Raw genomic sequence first — 18,341 nt, 5'->3', positions numbered from 1 at the left:
TTCATTTTACTATCTCATTTTTCTTCGGCATTTCCGTTTTTATTTCCTCTCTCTATTTTATTTTCTTTTTTGGTCCTATCCTGTTCATATTTTCTCTGTAATTTTCCCATTTTCCATTCTCATATTACGTCTCTATTTCCCCAATTTACTTCCCTGGTGAACTTCTCTTTCCATCTTCTTTTTCAATATGGTTTCTTCCAATTTTCATTCCTTTTTTCTCTCCTCCAGTGTCTTTTTTCATTTGCCTTTCCCATTTCCTTTTCCCTTCAAGGTGTGATCCGAAGCGCGGGCATCGACACGATGGGGCACGATTTTCACAAGGTTTGTTCAGCTTCTGGGCTTCGCTGATGACTTTGCGATGGCGGAGAAAACTTACGTCCGACTGCCCGAACGAATCGGACTGCGAATGAATGCGTCGAAAACGAAATACATACGAGCGAGAGGCTTCAAGGAGAACAACATCAGCCTCCCAACTCAAGTCTCTATAGACGCCGATGAGCTTGAAGCGGTCGACGAGTTCGTGTATTTGGGGTCACTGGTGACCGCCGATAATAACAAAGAAATCCGCATCCAGGCTGGAAATCGTGCCTACTTTTCAATTCGGAAGACACTTCGATAGAGTCGAATGCGACGACGCACGAAGTTGACGCTGTACAAAACCGTGATAAGACCGGTAGTCTACAGAATCGAGAAACCACGCCTCTCGCGGAGGACCTGGATGCCTTTGAAGTATTCGAACGGAAGAAGCTGCGGACTATCTACGGTGGAGTACAGACGGACGACGCAAAATGACGACGACGCATGAATCACGAGCTGCACGCGTTACTTGGAGAGAACATCATTGCACACCTGGTGAAAGTCAATAGGTTGCGGTGGGCCGGTCACGTCGTAAGTATTTCGGACGACAACCCTGTGAAATCACTTCTCTTCAGTAATTTCTATTAGGTAAGTTCTATTAAGTCGTTCATGTATACATTCCCCGTTTGCCTTTCTCATTTTGCAAGTCAATTGCACATGAACAAAATTGAAATATGCAGTTCTAATGTAATGTTATGATAGGCCGACCGTGCCACGATTTACGCGAATAATTATTTAAAGGATGACTTCAAATGGTCGAGTAAATCACTTGAATCAGTTGAGAGCGGTACTCTGAGCAGTCAGACGTCTACGAGATACAGCTAGTCGCCACCAGGAGACTCACTCAGTAATACTGCCACGGGAGCGGAGGTAGAAAAAATTCTGGAATCGGGAGCGGATAAAATTAGATAAAAGTTCGGAAAGTAAAGTAAAGTAATCGCGAAAAAAGGAGACTGATCAAAACCTCATGTTCCTCCACGAAAGTGCTTGAATCCATTACCCTATACGTGGAGAATTACCTTAGCGGTTGGAGTGAACCTGTTCCACAGGGCGTCAGGACATACTGTGGCACCGGGAAGGAGAGTGGCTACGATCGCTGAGCAGTGGTTAAGAGAGAGGAAGGAGACTACAGTCGTCGGTAAAAGTGCAAAACAATGAAAAGACGAGGTAGAAGATAGAAAGGGGCGGCTCAAACATTCAAACAGCGACTGATCCGGAGCGGATGGCTGAACTATGAAAAGCAGTTTTTCGCCAGCTACACCCAAGTAGATGGCTCCGTCGTGAAACTAGGCCTCGCAGCCGCATGCTGAAAAATTAAATACTACGAACACTCAAAAATTAAATACGGACCGGAACAATCGACAACGACCTAGGCGACAAAATAAGAACGACGATTGGAAGCTCGGTACATGGAACTGTAGTTCGCTGAACGTCCCGGGTGGCGACCGGATTGCTGAAGTAGCTATAACCCCGCCACTTCGACATCGTTGCGCTTCCGGAGCAAAAAAATTGGGCTGCGGAAAGGAGTGAAGGTACGGGGGATTTATGACCGCAGGGCACAGTTCTACCAGAGCGGTGGCACAAACAATAAGCTGGGTACCGGCTTTATAGCGCTAGGCAGAGCCGTGTGATCAAGTGACAGGCGATCAGCGACAGATTGTGTTTGTTGAGAATAAAAGGCCGGTTCTACAACTACACTATCCCTAATATGCACTGCCCTCACGTAGGAAGACCCGATGTAGAGGAAAAAGCTGGAGAAACTCTACGACTGCTGCTCGCGTAGAGACATCAGGATCGTCATCGGGGACATGAACGCTCAGATCGGTAGGAAAGACATATACAAGCCGGTGATCGGCCCACACAGCCTGCAGATGGTGACGAACGAAAACGGCCTCATTTCCCCGGAACCACCTGGAGATTACCTGACCAACGTACAGCAAACCAAGTTGACCATGTTCTCATCGACGGTCGTTTTTTTCTAGACATTACAAACGTACCAATCGCGGTGCGGATATTGACTCGAACCACTATCTAGCTGCGGTATCTTTGCGCACGAAAATGTCGGCACGACATCGCTAAGCTCCGCGGCTCCATATCAAGCAGCTACGGGACTCCCAGACTGCGGAGGAATAAGCTCGAAGCTCGAAACGTTACTAACCACGGCGAAGGGACAAAGCGCCTTGTCTCTTGAGAACGGTTGGTGCTAGATTCGTGCAACTATTCAGGGAGACCGCAACGACGATGCTAGGGGTGAAGGCAGCGATCGACAGAAACCACTGATAAGATGAGGAATGCGAGGCACCGAACATGGTCAATATACCTCGAAAAGAGAGGGCGGTTCAGCACGAACGGGCACGGAACAACATGACCGCGATCTAAAGACAAAAAAAGCGCCAGGAAGGGGATTGCGAACATGAGGAGCTCGTGCAGCTGTTCCATGCCAGTGATACGCGGAAGTTCTATGAGTCGATGAATAAGTTTCGCTGAGGCAATGTGCCGCAAGCAGACATGTGCAACAACGCGGACTGAAACGGATGTCAGCGAGGTGGTCGACAGGTGAAAGATGGACACCTAAGCAGAAGCGGAACAGAAATTACCCTAGGAGCAGCAGATGTGTATGGAGTTCGTTGTGAAGCTGAGGAGCACAACAAGGCCGGCAAAGACGGTCTGCTCTTCAAACATGATAGAGAGGCGCTGCATTTGGTCATCTCCAGGATTTGGAAAAAGGAAAAGCAACCAGACGAGTAGATGGAGGAAGTCGTCGTCTACATCTACGAAGAGGGTGACAAGTTGAAATGCACCAACTACTGCGGTATATCGCTTATCAATGACGCCCACAAAATACTCTCGCAAATCGTTCCGTCGTCTGACAGCTTGAACCAGCAGGTTCGTGAGCTCAGGCAGGCATAAAGCAAGTTTTTTTCTCACAAGTTCTCAAAAGGCCAGGTCTGGTTTTGGGCTACGCAGATGACTTCGACATCATAACATGCTGCGGAGGAAACTTACGCCCGACCGAAAACTGAAGCCAGACGAATCAGACTGCGGAAAAATGCATCGAAACCTAAATACATGAGAGCAAGAGGCTGAAAAGAGAACAGCCTCAGCCTCTCAACTCAAAGCTCTATAGACGACGACAAACTTGAGGTGGTCGACGAGTTGCTGTATTTGGGGTTAACATCAGCAAAGAGATCCACAGACGCTTCCAGGTTGGAAATCGTGCCTAAAGAGTGTTTCACTTGCGTACAAACAGTTACAAATAAAAACCAAACACCTCAGTCCGAGATGTGGCGAAAAAGTTGCACGTCAGTGCGTCTTTCGTACAGAAGACCAAAACACACACCGGACTTCGTTTGTTTAAAGTCCAGAAGATCCCAAACCAAAACGAGAAGTAGAATACGACCGCGAAAAATCATGCGCGGAAGCTGTACAATCAAAAGTTGACTAAGCCACACCGTTGCGTGATGGATGATAAGACGTATATCAAGGCAGACTTCAAGCAGATCCTGGAAATTTGTACGTGACGACCAAGGATCGATTTGATGTTACCGTGGACCTCAGAAAGCAGAAGGTCTCAAAATTCGCCAAGAAGTTTCTAATTTGGCAAGCCATTTTCACGCGCAGAAAGCGGAGCCCTCCGTTCGTCACCGATAGCACTATGAATGGGCAAGTGTATCTGAAAAAGTGCTTTCAGAAACAGATCCTTCCTTTTCTCAAGGCTCACAATGGTCCGACGCTCTTATGGCCGGATTTGGAATCCTGCAACTACTCGAAGAAGGTGGTAGAATGGTACAAAGAGTCGATTTTGTGCCGAAAGAGCTGAACCCCCAAACACACCGAAACTGTGCCCGATCGAGAAGTACTGGGCTATTATAAAAGGACACCTTCTAAAACGATCTAATTTAGATAAAAAAAATGTCGAAGAGGACATGGGTTAATACACTGAAAGTGTTAGAATCGAACAGAATCTTATAGCTGGGGTTAAGACTAAGGTTCGAGCATTCGGTAATACAGGTAGCATGAAAAAAATGGATGATGCCAAAACAAGCTCTTATTGTTTCCTTATACTCCCGGAAGATTAGGTAATAATCGGATGAAAACTCAAATTTTGAGAATGAATTTTGTCTGTTCAGATTTGAAGTGAAACATCCTTTACTTTTCACTTCGGAAGACACTTAGACAAACGAACGACGCACGAAGTTGACACTGTTCAAAGCCCTGATATGACCGGTAGTCCTTCACGCCGAACTTAAAAGCCCTTGGAGAAATAGAAATGAGAAATAGAAAACAATTGAAAGGTCGTATTGCAACACCGTATAATCATCCCTGGCCACACGGCAGTCCGGTACGTCAAATGAGTTTTGAGAAAGAAGAAAGAGGGAAGATGGCATTAATCAAGAGGAGTAGATGTAGTTGTAGTAGTAGTATCAATAGTATCAACAAGATAGAGTAAAAATAAGTATAAATTCGCCAGCGTGAGTTAGCTGATTTGTAACTGAAGTGAAAGGTGATTTATAATAGCTAAAAGCAAACCGTATTTTCGAGTGCAAATATATATTGTCCAGAAGTAGGAGGAACTATATCGTTCCAAAATACGTTTCCAAAAAGGCTGAACGGTGAATCGCGGTGATAACCTGAAAAGTTCCAAAGGTTGTTAAAGGTTCAAAAAAATATTGGAACATAGATTCAACAGCGTTACGTGTTTTGTGATTTGTCATTTATTTATAATTGTGTTATTATATATGAAAAGATGAGAGGGTTTTTATGCCTGTTTGAGGAGAAATATTTATTGATTTTACTCAAGCAGGCTTTTCCCTACTCCAATAATTATTTCGGCCCCGTTATGCTCTCTGCGATTGGGCCTTCATTTTATTACATTTAATTAGAATAAAAAAACTAGGAATTAAAATATTCGCTGAACGTTAGGGTAGCTAAACCGAAATTAGGCCAGGAAGTAACCAGACAACTTCGAAGTAAATCGATAAGGTGCGTCAGAAGTAAAGAAGAAACCGAAGGAAGTTTACAGTGGGAAAGGAAACCTCTTTAGTGTTGAGCGTCGTTAACAAAAATAGTTGGCTGCTTCAAAAATTGGGTTCCGCCCCGGAACATTCTCAAAAAATAAAGTGACGCGTTAGTTGTCCATGAAAATTTCGGACTTTCCCTTCGAAATGGCTTCCGATACGGAAAGTGAGACGGACAAAATGCTAGATTTGACGCAAACCTTCTTGCGCAATCTGCAGTCCATCGACATGCGACGGGCCGATGATCAGATGCGATGGATGTCCCCGGTGGTTTCATTGCCGGTGTGTGGAAATCCAAGTTGACCAGGCACCAAAACGTGGTACTGCCAAACCGAGGATTGCAAGGAGAAAGCCAAGCGGATGAACAGCCGGAAAACAACCGACGATTCAGACCAATCGAAGAAAGGATCCTCTATCGTGGATGCGAGGGTGAAAGCACTGGAAGAAAAGTAGAAAAAACAGATGCAGGAGCTAGAGACGGAAATGAAACTGAAGATGATGGAGAAACAGTTGCAGCGCGCGTTTGAAAAAAAAAGATGGAATTAGAGTTGAAAATGCGCGCCGAAGAGGAAGAGCAGCAGATGTCGTTTCAGGAGGAGATGCTCCGGAAAAAACAAGAGCAGATCGAACGAATGAAAGCGAACCAAAGGACCTTCGAGCAGAAGATGGCAGATCTGGATAAAGAGTTGGTGAAATTATCGACCATCCAGGTGCCGAAAAACTCACCAAAGAAGGCCGATGAAGCAAAGGAGAGCCGATGCTCCGAACTTTAACGGATTTCCTCATGGAGATAGTCGAAGACGCATGTGAGGCAAATGTCGACATAGACCTCAAGCAAGCGTACCAGTCCAAAAGTGGATCGTTGTCATTCAGAAGAAAAAAACCGAAGGAAAAGGGAGCGCTGTACTGCCATACCGAGGAGACCCCAGCACACAGTACCAATGATCGAAGGAAGTTAAAGCCGTGTAAAATGTGCCAAAACACGGAACATCGTCTTCGTCATTGTGCTGACTTCAAGAAATTATCGTACGCGGATCGGCTGAGGACAGTGACCCGTGGAAAACTGTGCCGCGTTTGCCTCAATGAACACAACGATAGCTGCAGATTCAAGATTCGCTGTAATGTCGGAGATTGTAGGGAGCAGCATAACACTCTAACGCATCCAGTCGGGAATGCGGTCGGTCTGAGTGCGCACATCCGATCCAACGCCACTGCCATATTCCGGATGGTACCGGTACAGCTTCACTGCGGTGCAACTTCGATCACAGTATTAGCGGTTTTGCACGAGAGTGCCTCTGTCACATTGCTGGAGTGAAACCCAGCTGATCGACTAGGGCGTGCAAGAGAAAAAGGAAAGCTGATGCTGCAACGTCAAAGACTGGATGTTGAGGACCTTGCCGTCCTCAATATCCTCATACGCGAAATCTGCCAATCGATTCGTACGATGGTCAACCGGAACTACTATTCGGATTGAACAATATTTACTCATTTGCTCCGATAGAAGCGAAGGTCGGTGCTCCTGTCGAACCTATAGCGGTTCGTTGCAAGCTAGGGTGGACCGTATATGACCCAAGGCACTCTACTACGGTTGGTACTGGTAATTTTATTGGTTATCATCAAGCCATAACGAACGAGGACCTCCCTGAACTCCTCAAAATCCACTACGCTCTGAAGCAGTCGGTGGTCGAGATACCACAGGAGTCAGCAGAGGATAAGCGTGCTCGGGAGATCCTCGAGCAGACAACCCAGCGAACAGGCGATCGTTTCGAAACAGTGAATATTGGGCAATTAGATTCTAGAAAATCAATCGACACTTAGAATAAATGGTTTGAAAATATAAAACCATTAAAAACAGATCCCGTAAAGATAAAATTGTCTGAGAACTTCACGTTATTTTTAAATTTGTGTTTAAAAATCACGTAAAACGTACTACTTCAATATATTGGAGAACGTGACAATGTATGGCTAGAATTGGTAGAGAAGCAGTAATGGTACAGTATCTTCACTTTTAGTTTTGAAATTTATCACCAATGTCCCCATTCGTGGCTGGCTATTCAAAAGGGAATTTTGTTAATGCACCTCGAGGAAATTTACAGAAACTAATAATACTTACATAGTCCAGCTCCCTTTTTCATTTACCATAGACCGGCTCTGCTATGAATATTCGATATTTGATTGGCCAATCTAGATAATAAGAATACAGTCACTTATTCTCGGATGTCATCACAGTTATGAAACTTCCAGCTGTTTAATCACAGGGCTAATTAGATATTTCCTCTTCAGCTATACTGCTGGTAGTGTCCTTGCAACTGTGGTTAGCATGGAACGAAGTTTCTGATAATACTGTTCAGAGCTACTAACAAGAAGACATGCCTTCACAAAGCACCGTGATGACTATGGCGTTGCCTTTATCATCTCTCAGAACTGTAAAGTGCAGCTCCGAACGCTAACCAGTCCGCCGGCGCTCGACTGAGTCGCAACCGGGAAAAGTTAAAACCACCACCCACTTATGCCACTATAACTGCCGGAGTGGAAAAAAGGCACTGCCACACCGTCCTGCGGTTCGTGAAAAGAAACCAAGAACTATGCATATCTCCGATGCACTTTTAAAGATTCATCAACATAAGGCGGTTGCTTTCACTATGAAATATTTATTTAAAATCTCCACTCCCTCCGCCTTTAGTAGAAAGGGAACTCGAAAGGTACACCAAGGATGTGCAGTATTGCGATCTTTGTTCGTTGTATGAATAGTGAGCATCCAGCCGTTCGCCAGCGGTACCGAGATGATTTTTAATAAATAAGTAGAATAGAAAAAGATGCCTTTGATCCATTCCAAGATAACCATCTTTGATTCATTTCAACCGGAGCAAAGAGAACCTTGCGATCGGAATGTAAGAAATTAAAAAAATATCCCTAGACACCAATACCACTCATCGTCTTCCATAAATAAACTGCAGTATATCTTTATTTATACTATATGAATATTTTATGAAGTACTTAGCATAATAGAAAATTATTTCCTTGCCTACCGGTTGTTCTTTCTGCGCTTGGCAAGTGGATTTTGGCCCCGCTCGATAATGTGCCGGAAGGTAAACTTTGACAAGACTAACACGCCGCCTGATTGAAGGGGGTGGATTCGGCTCTCGTAGGCTTCTGGCAACAACGCGATAACTGTGATAATGGTGAAATCCCCTCTTGACGTGTTTCGTGGCACGGGTTGCCGCCGGTAAAAATGGTGCATGTAATTTCGAATAATTTCTCTGGAGATTTTGGTGAATGATTGCGTACTGCTGGGGAATGGCTTTTACACTCTGAGACCGGTTCAGCCGAAACCAAAATGCCATCACCGCAGGCGAGATTGAGGCTGATATTGCTGCTGCTGCGGGTACATTACAGCACGTAATCTAGTTGCAGAAAAATCTAAACATAAAAGGAATACTGGAGTGCGTGCACACTCTCCCGGGATATATTAGAAAATTCTGTTATTTCGGATACATCAATGATGTGCTGTTGTACGCCTTTTTTACATAACAACCATAACTATGTTTGCTAGAAATATTCAATTTTATGGCATAGTACTCACAACTAGGAAAACAGTTAACACAGTTTCATTTCTGCCAGGAAGTTTTACAATTCATCAAGACACTAGGAATTATACAGGAACAGCGAAAAACGAAAATTTTATATGAATATAGCAAATATCATAAACAGTAATGAGGCGCAGAGAAAAATGAATTAAAAGTGAGATTATAATTATTTGGTAGTTAAGAAAACAATGTGAAAATAATGTAATGTCTACATATGATTGACGAAATAAATAAATAAATAAATAGATAATGTGACAATTCAAAACTGTTTTGACACCAAAGGACAGCAATCTATTTACACAAAAGTCAATATTTGTACGTTTGTATATATGTTCTACTGTAACTCCGGAATTCCTGAACCAATATTAACCTAGCTTGACTTACAATGTAGCAATGCCTGAAAGAAGGCAGGGTCGTAGTTTTTAGATTTTCCGCACAATGATAAATCAATATTATTAATGATATCGGTGAGTATCTGTGCCAGCAAGGCTTGGATAACGGTGGTTAATACCCAAACACTGAAATCTATTACACGTAGAAGGCGCTGTTACTGCCGCTCATAGCAAGTCCGTCCCATTTGCGTTTTCGTGCTGATGAGTAAACAGCAATTAAAAATCGTAACGCTTTGAGCGAAATATTGCACTCTTATGCTGTTTTAAACAAGACCATCGACAGAAATTGTTACTGCAATGTCAATTAAATACTTTAGCATTATAATCCGTTCATAAGCACCAAAATTCGATTAAATTATGTTGCAAACCATAAGCTGGGACCCATATGCGTTTACTTTTCCGATACCTAGCCAGAATGATAGCAAACCAGTCCCATAGCCACCTACGACTGGTGATGAAAAGCAAACTACTGCAAAGCGATTCCGGTGATAGCTTGCATTTGAAACAAATCAGCTGCTGGACGATCACCTTCTTGCGTGCCTCCACAGAATCATTAAACGATTTTGTAGTGAGAAATGTACTACAATATGGTTGTATAACTTGCCCGCTTGTTTCTTCATCTAATACTATGATTAAATTCTCAATCAGTTCAGGTGGAGGAACTTGTTCTAAAATTTTTCGAAAGCGGTCAATGTATGTCGGCGGCGGACAGCTTCCACGCATTAGGCAGGGAAACCAATATTACAAAGACCCTTCTATTACTCATTTAGATTTTTACTACGTTGTGAAAAAGCTAAAAAGCGTGCTGAAGTATTCGGTATGACTGTTGACACGTTGTTCGAAAAATAAACCACGGTTTCTCAATTGTTATCCACGGCCCAACATGGATAAAATACGAGGGTATTTTATATTGATTGGATGCTCTAATTAACAGTACAATGATACACCTAACGGCGATGGCAGAAATGCTGTTCATTCAAAAAAAAATAGATGAAAGAAACTTAGCATCGATAAATGTTTGTAGTTTTACTTTTAAAATTATATAAACACATTACCAATCAATTGTCAAACAATAAGGTTTTAATTTTTATCCCATCCTCAAATCGCACATATGTGCTTAGCTTTGTTCTCTCGTGATTACCTATAACAAGATATCGGCACAACAACTAAGGATTCCAGCAGATTCTAGAAATCAGGTTTCTCTTATAGAAAACGAAATGTTCTATTTTTCCAGTTTAAAATGCAAAACTATAGTAAAATTCGATCGAACCGCCTATTGAATTTTACTTGGTCAACTGGTACATCGAATCCTAAACCTGAAGACCATGAACTATGTTAAACATAACATGTTTCATAATAAATTTTTGACTGTGGGACTGATGATTGTGATGATTTGTTCTATGGGACCGACTTTTTGCTATGGGACAAACCGACTTGCTATTTTTTTCATAGTTCCTCAGAACAAAGTATTCAAAATTATGTGTTCTATCGAAAGTAGATGTAAAAAGGTGATGATTCCACCAATAAAGTCAAAATTGATAAAAATGCAATTGGGATGGACTTGCCATGAGGGGCAGTGTACTGCCGTAAAACGCATATCAATCCCATCTGCGGAATCATCGAACGGAGAAATCAGCAATAGAAGAACTGAAAAGTTAAATTCAATAAAATACGATATGCTTCCAATATTAATATGTTTTCTTCTCAATTTTATGGGTTTTAACGTTTTTGATACTTTTGTTTCACAAAAAGTCAATTCATAACAATTACAATAGAATAAATTATAGTGAGACTGCTATGCGATTATTTTGTACTACAGCATGTAGAATAACCGCCTATCTTTATGACCATTAAGACTGAATCAGTTTTTTGTAGTTCACAATTATCAAAATTGTTTGTTTTCCTGGAAGTGAATAGTTATGAAGGTGTGAAAATATTGTTTAATATTCTGCAAACTATTCTCGTTAGATGTGTGTAACGCGTATGCCGATAACTCCGTTGAAGTTTGTTGGTTTTGAGTTGGTTATTTTGACGTAAGACTACGTCTTTGTTTTCTATACTGGTATGCATTCTGTAAAATTGGAATTGAAACTGGCAAATGTTGCGTCAGATTTCAAACGATAATAACAGCATAACCTCATGATGAATAGCAATAACCAACATGTTTTTGGATAGATAAAATGTATAGCAATTTTGTAATACGCTAGCTATCATTATTTTTTCATCGCAAAGCGGTTAAAATCCATAAAATGTGCCAAGGACAAATTTACGCGAACAATGAAACAATCACATGCGAGCATTCCTAGCACAGACGACATGAATAGACACCAACCATTCCCTGTGATTTTCTCTGTATCAATATCCAAAAAGAAATTGACAGAGTCTCCCCGTCCCAATAGGTCAATTTATGTTTGCTTTCATGAACCTAGTCTAATTCGACGTCTCGTAGGTAAAGGTTTTTCGAAAAGTTTGAAAAAACACCTTGCCTTGAACAATTTCTAAACCTGCTAATAGAACTAATAAAAGCGTAATAGAAACTGATTTCTTGAATGAAAACATGCTGGTAAAAGCAACAGTACCGTAGAGTATACGTGGAGCAGAGCGCCGCTAGTTCCTCGTCGTCTATCATTGCAGCGGGCACGACTTGTATTCGCGTGCAATCAAAACTGTAATGCTGCTACTGATGGTGATTGAAAGTTTATCTCATGAATATGATAACCATAAAAACCATGAATTACTCAACAAGAATTCACTTTTTTGCAACGGGTATAAGTTATTTTAATCTATTTTTTTCTATATTCGACATTCACTGAATATTCGTGACCGACATACCGTGCTGGATCGAAATCCGTGCACCTAAGCACATGACAATCTTCGACGATCAATATAAAATCAAGTAATCACATATTGCTTTGAACTGACATGTTTACTTATAGGTCTACTTATATGTTATCACTATTTTCAAGCAAAACGATTAAAATCAATTCGAAACTCGAACAAATCGTGTTAAAATAGAACATGTTTTGAATCAAAATCCGTACACAGTTTTTTGTCTGAATCAAAATCCGTACACTTTTGAATCCAAATCCACACACACGCGATTAAACTGGATTAAAGTCCATACAACAATAGATCAAAATCTGTATAGATATAGAAGTTCAAAAATGAACATCTTTTATTTATAATTTATCTTCAAATTTACGAATAAATATATTTTTAGGGTCAATTGGTTCCTAAAGTTCAACACGGTTTTCTATTTTTTTTATATCAGCTGAAATAGAGCAATTTTCGTAGCGTTTCGTAATAACCGGAGCGCCGGAACCTCTCGAAGCTTCCCGGTACGACTTTTCCTTGCGCACCTAAGTCACAGCTCCTTCGGAATTGTTTGCCGTATATTTATACTTGTTTTCTTCCGTTATATGCTGAAAACAAGAAGAAAGTTCAACAATATATGCATGATACACACGCTGTACGGATTTCGATTCAAGCAATTACCGAGAATCAAAATCCGTACGGCACAGTTTTTGTTGAATAAATACAATTTACACTATTTACCAAACAATATACAGCTCGAAAATGACAAAGACTTACCTTTTCCATCAATTTCAAAAAGATTCACAGAGTAAAACACTTATATCCCACTTGAAAATCGTTCTTATCTGAAGAATGTTTCCTTAGTAAATTCTCTAACGATACAACGAAATGACAACTGACGCCGATACACGATTGATTTTTCATTTTTAATATTTTTATTTCATGGCCTACTGGCGCATAGTTTAATTTAACAGAAGGCCAACAGCTCAACGGACATGTACATGTAACTATCATATGAATTTTCATTTTTATAATGCTAAAAACTGCAGAAAAACATCAAGGTGTACGGATTTCGATACTGTACGGGTTTCGATCCAGCACGGTAATCTCGAACGAGTAAGTTCCTAGAAACATAAATTTATAAACGAATAAGAGCCGGCGAGTGTCTAAAAGAAAGAATGAATCTATTAAGAATCTTTGTTTTGCATTTAAACATTGACTAAACACTGATTAGATATTTTTTCATTTCCAACTTTACAAAAAAAATAATATACTTATATTAACAGTCTACGCAATACAGTGAATGTATTTGTTGGCAAATAAAACAAACTTGAGAAGCAAAAACCAAAAATGAATCTTTTCAGGGCACAACATCACTAAGTGTAAATAAAATTCTTTCAAGTGTAAATAAATATATTTCTGAAAAAAAAATAAGGAAAGGCTGAGAATTTCAATACGTTAATCACTGAACAAACGAATGTATTATGTCTGTAATTACAGTAATTACAGTGTTTAGTCCCACGTCACCATTTCATACAACCCTAGGGCTGTATACCTTGTAGTATTTTTTATCACTTTTAATTGGTTTTTCGAGTAGTTTTACTTAACATTCTCAAAGAAAAAAAAAATGTTGTGGAAAAAAGCATTCAAACTTTGAATATAAACGTAATTTTTTGTAATATCCATTATGGGGCTGGTATGCGATTACTTTTTAAATGGGACAAACTGACCTGATATTTTTTGCAAATTTTACAGTACAAATTATATTATGCTCCACGTTTAGTTTGTAAAGCAGTGAAGATTCTAACCACTGATGATCATAACTCAAAATCGACGAAAATGCAGATGGGACTGATATGCGTTTCACGGCAGTGTACCACGCACGACATTTTGAACTTCAAAATGTCGATTTCTGAATTCAAGAAATCCCCGAAAGTTGATCATAGATGTTTCCGATACCGAAATGATGCCATATTTAAACGCAAGGTGGCAATAAAATCGGAAATTGATGTCGTCATTTTGAAGTCAAGCAAGTGATTTCCGGTTTATAGAGAGCTGTGAAACAAAATATTCCAATACCTAGTATTTTCTTTTTCAGGAGGAAGCCCTTAAACCAAAAATTTTCGTACGACGCCATTCTTTGACCTAATTTGGCGACTTGCGTTCCTTGGAAAGCTGAAAAAGGTATTTTTGACGTGGGACTACGTCTTTATTTTTTATACTGGTATGCATTCTGTAAAATTGCAAATGAAACTGGCAAATGTTGCGCCAGATTTCAAACGATAATAATAGCATAACCTCATGATGGATAACAATAACCAATATCTTGCTGGATAGATAAAATGTATAACAATTTTGTAATTTGCTAATTATCATTATTTTTTCATTGCGATGTGGTAAAAATCGATAAAAAAGTGTTAAGGACAAATTTACGCGAACAATGACCCCAATCAGAAGCGAGCATTTCTAGCACAGACGACATGAAGAGACACCAACCATTCCCTTTGATATTCTCTGTATCAATATAAAAAAATTGACAGTCTTCCCGTTCCAATAGGTCAATTTATGTTTGCTTCTATGAACTTAGACTAATTTGATGTCTCGAAGGTAAAGGCTTTCCTAAAAGTTCGAAACAACCCCTGTTCTTGAACAATTTCTATTCCCGCTGTTAGAGCGTAATAGAAACTGATGTCTTGAAAGAAAACATGCTGATAAAAGCAGAGCGCCGCTAGTTTCTCGTCGTCTATCATTGCAGCGGGCACGACTTCTATTCGCGTGCACTCAAAACTGCAATGCTGATGATGATTGAAAGATTATCTCATGAATATGATTACCATAAACTTTACGAACTAATTTTATTTGTGTCATATGACTTACATTTTAGGTATAGTAAAGCGGGCAATGTATGTAGTTTTTCGAGAATGCGAAAATGAACGGGAATAGAAGATGTGAATTTTAGGCTTAGAACAAATTTTCCCTCGTCCAGCCGGGACTCGAACCCGCAATCTTCGTTGTCTCCGGCAAGGTGTTTTGGCTGCTGGGAAAGGTATAATTCATTCTAAGCCAAAGTCGATTCACCCACTACTATTGTGTTCCCGTATCCCCCGCACGCCACGATGAACTGCACACACTGCCCTGTGGGAGTTTATTTTTAATTACCATAAAACCATAAATTACTCAACAAGAATTAAACATTTTTGCAACGGTTATAAGTTATTTTCAATTATTTTTCATCTCCGATATTCACTAAATAATCGTGACCGAAATAATATCGAACGAGTAAGTTTCTAAAAATACTAATTTATTGAAGAGTAAGAGCCGGCGAGTGCTTGTGAATTTTTTGTCCATTCACTAAGATTCATTTTAAACTTTACAAATAAAATAATATACTTATATCAACTGTCTTAAAAATTAAATGTTGTTTGCACAAAAAAAAATTACAGGCATAACATCACCAAGTGTAAATGAAGTTCTTTCGAGTGTAATTAAATTTATTTCTGAAAAAATGCAGGAGACACTGTGAATTATAAGACGTAAATCACTGAGCAAATGAATTTATTGTGTCTGTAATTACAGTGTTTAGTCCCACGTCATCATTTCATACAACCCTAGGGCTGTATATCTTGTAGTATTTAAGCAAGGTGACGATAGACTGGGAAATGATACATAAAATGTTGATAGGAATGGTGCAGACATATTTTAAACACCATTTAACAATAGTCACTTAGATTTTCTCCGGTGTACCAGGATCTCCACTGTACCTTCACTGCGTTGAGTGGGCTATGCCGCAGCGGACCTATATTTCCCTAACTTTTCATGGGTTTTACATGGACAAAATCAACAACAGAAACAACTTTAACATAAACACGTAGGAAATGGTCGAACGAACACTTCTTGACCAAGAGATGAAGGCAGAGTTTAACCTTGATAGCGATTCGCTACAAAGCAGCCCATCCGCTCTCTCCATGAACATCGATTCCTCAAAGGAGACAGACGCAGATGCTAGGCTACCTGCTCCCCGTACGGAGAGAGCGGAGTCGGCTAGACCTACAAAATCAAGCTGCCGTTAAGCGGCTACAATCGGATGACGCTCCGTCATCGAATACCGAAAAAAAGCCTCCGATCCGCAATCAGGAAGGTCCTTCGGTTCCGAAATACTCGGCCGAAGTTACCTAAAGGAAATCACCTTTGACGATTACCCAGCCAAACTTTTATCCTGGATCGGATTGCGGCACCAGACTCTCCCCTACTCAGGCCTAAGGTCAAGAGTTGAAAATTCTAGCACGGCTACCTTTACCCGGCAGACAATAGACTACCAGCTGAAACATGGACACTACTGGTTGGCGTTGCCTGGGCAATGTTTCAGCTAAGTGAGAAGGTGCGACGCGATTATTGACGCTAACCATATCTCGGCGGAAGAAGAAATGCTTCGCCAACCTAAGCGTCTGCTAATCAAGATGGTACGGCTCAAAACAGCTTTTGGGACAATCGGCACAGACCTAGGCGACGATATAAGGACTACGATTGAAAAATCGGTACATGGAACTGCAGATCGTTAGGCTTCCACGGCTGCGACAGGATCATAGATGATGAACTCAATCCACTCAAATTCGAAATCGTAGCACTGCAGGAACTTTGCAGGTCGGGACAGAAGGTATGGAACAGCGGACATCGAGGGGCTACCTTTCATCAGAGCTGTGGCACCACCAACAAGCTTGGGACTGGCTTTATAGTGCTGGGCAGGATGCGCCAACGCGTGATCGGGTGGCAGCCGATCAGTGCGAGGATGTGTTAGTTGAGAATAAAGGGCTGATTCTTCAACTACAGCATCATTAACGTGCACTGCCCACACGAAGGAAGACTCGACGACGAGAATGAAGCGTTCTCTGCGTAGCTGGAGCAGGTGAAGATATTTTAATTGTTAGCTTTAAGTTACACCATTAGGGTAGCACTGCCTATTGGTGTATAAACCAAATAAATTACATTTGACTGATTGAAAGGCTGGAGAATATCATGTTAACCAACGAGAATTTCAGCAACGGGACGTTAAAATCGTCATCGATGATATGAACGCTCAGATAGGATGGGAGGCAATGTACAGACCGACGATCGGGCCTGCATGCCGCATCAAATGATCAAAGATGTGTGAACTGTGCAGCCTCCCGCGGTATGGTAGTTAGATGTACCTTCATCCCCCGTTAAGACATCCATAAAGCAACCTGAAGATCACCTGACATCGGGTGGAGAACCAAATCGACCACGTTCCAATCGATGGTAATTTTTTCTCAGCCGTCATAAACGGCTTTTACCCGTTAACATTCGAGTTCATTAAGCAGACAATGTGTGCAGTAGAGAAAGAAAAATATAAGCGAACTGGAAATATGATAAAGATTTGGAAAAATATACCGCATCCCGACGGGACTTGAATCCGCAATCTCCCTGTCTCCGGCATGGTGATTTGACCAATTAAACTACGGGGGACAGTGGTATTGGAGGAATGACACACGAAAGCTCTACGTGAAGCTGAACAGATCCTTCAAAGGCTATGTGCCACAAGCCGACATGTGCTGGGACCTGGACGGTAAATATTTCACGTACAAAAGTGAGGTGATTGAGGTGCGGCCTGTCGTACAATCGTGCTTGCTATTCAATATCACTTTGGGAGGTGTGATACGTAGGGCTGGTATCGACACAAGTGGCACGATATTCAGAAGGTCCGTTCAGTTCTTTTGCTTCGCCGATGATATTGATATTGTAGCACGAACTCTTTAGAAGATAACGGAGACGCACATCAGACTGAAGACTTAAGCCGAACGAATTGGACTGGCCATAAACGCATCGGAGACTAAGTACATGAGAAAAAGGTGTTCCAGAAAAGACAGTATCAAGCTCCCACCACGAATTCACGCGCGTCGTACGGAGAGGTCGAGTTGACGACCGCGCACTGCCTACGCAAGGTCGAGGACTGGATGAACTCCAAAAAACTGGAGCTAGCGATTTTGTTGTGAATAACCGTAAATCGGAGCAACAGGTGTTGGTCGGAGCTGGAGACTGCATCGTTACCTTAAAGCGATCTTTGAAGCTATTGGGAGTTATAGTTAACGACAAGCTGACGTTTAAGATGTAGGGTATATCCTACCAGAGACTTCTTTTAGGTATCCCTGTACGCGCAA

Source organism: Wyeomyia smithii, chromosome 2 (assembly GCF_029784165.1).
Source record: "Wyeomyia smithii strain HCP4-BCI-WySm-NY-G18 chromosome 2, ASM2978416v1, whole genome shotgun sequence".
Classification (NCBI taxonomy): Eukaryota; Metazoa; Arthropoda; class Insecta; order Diptera; family Culicidae; genus Wyeomyia; species Wyeomyia smithii.
Note: the sequence above shows the minus strand (reverse complement) of the source record.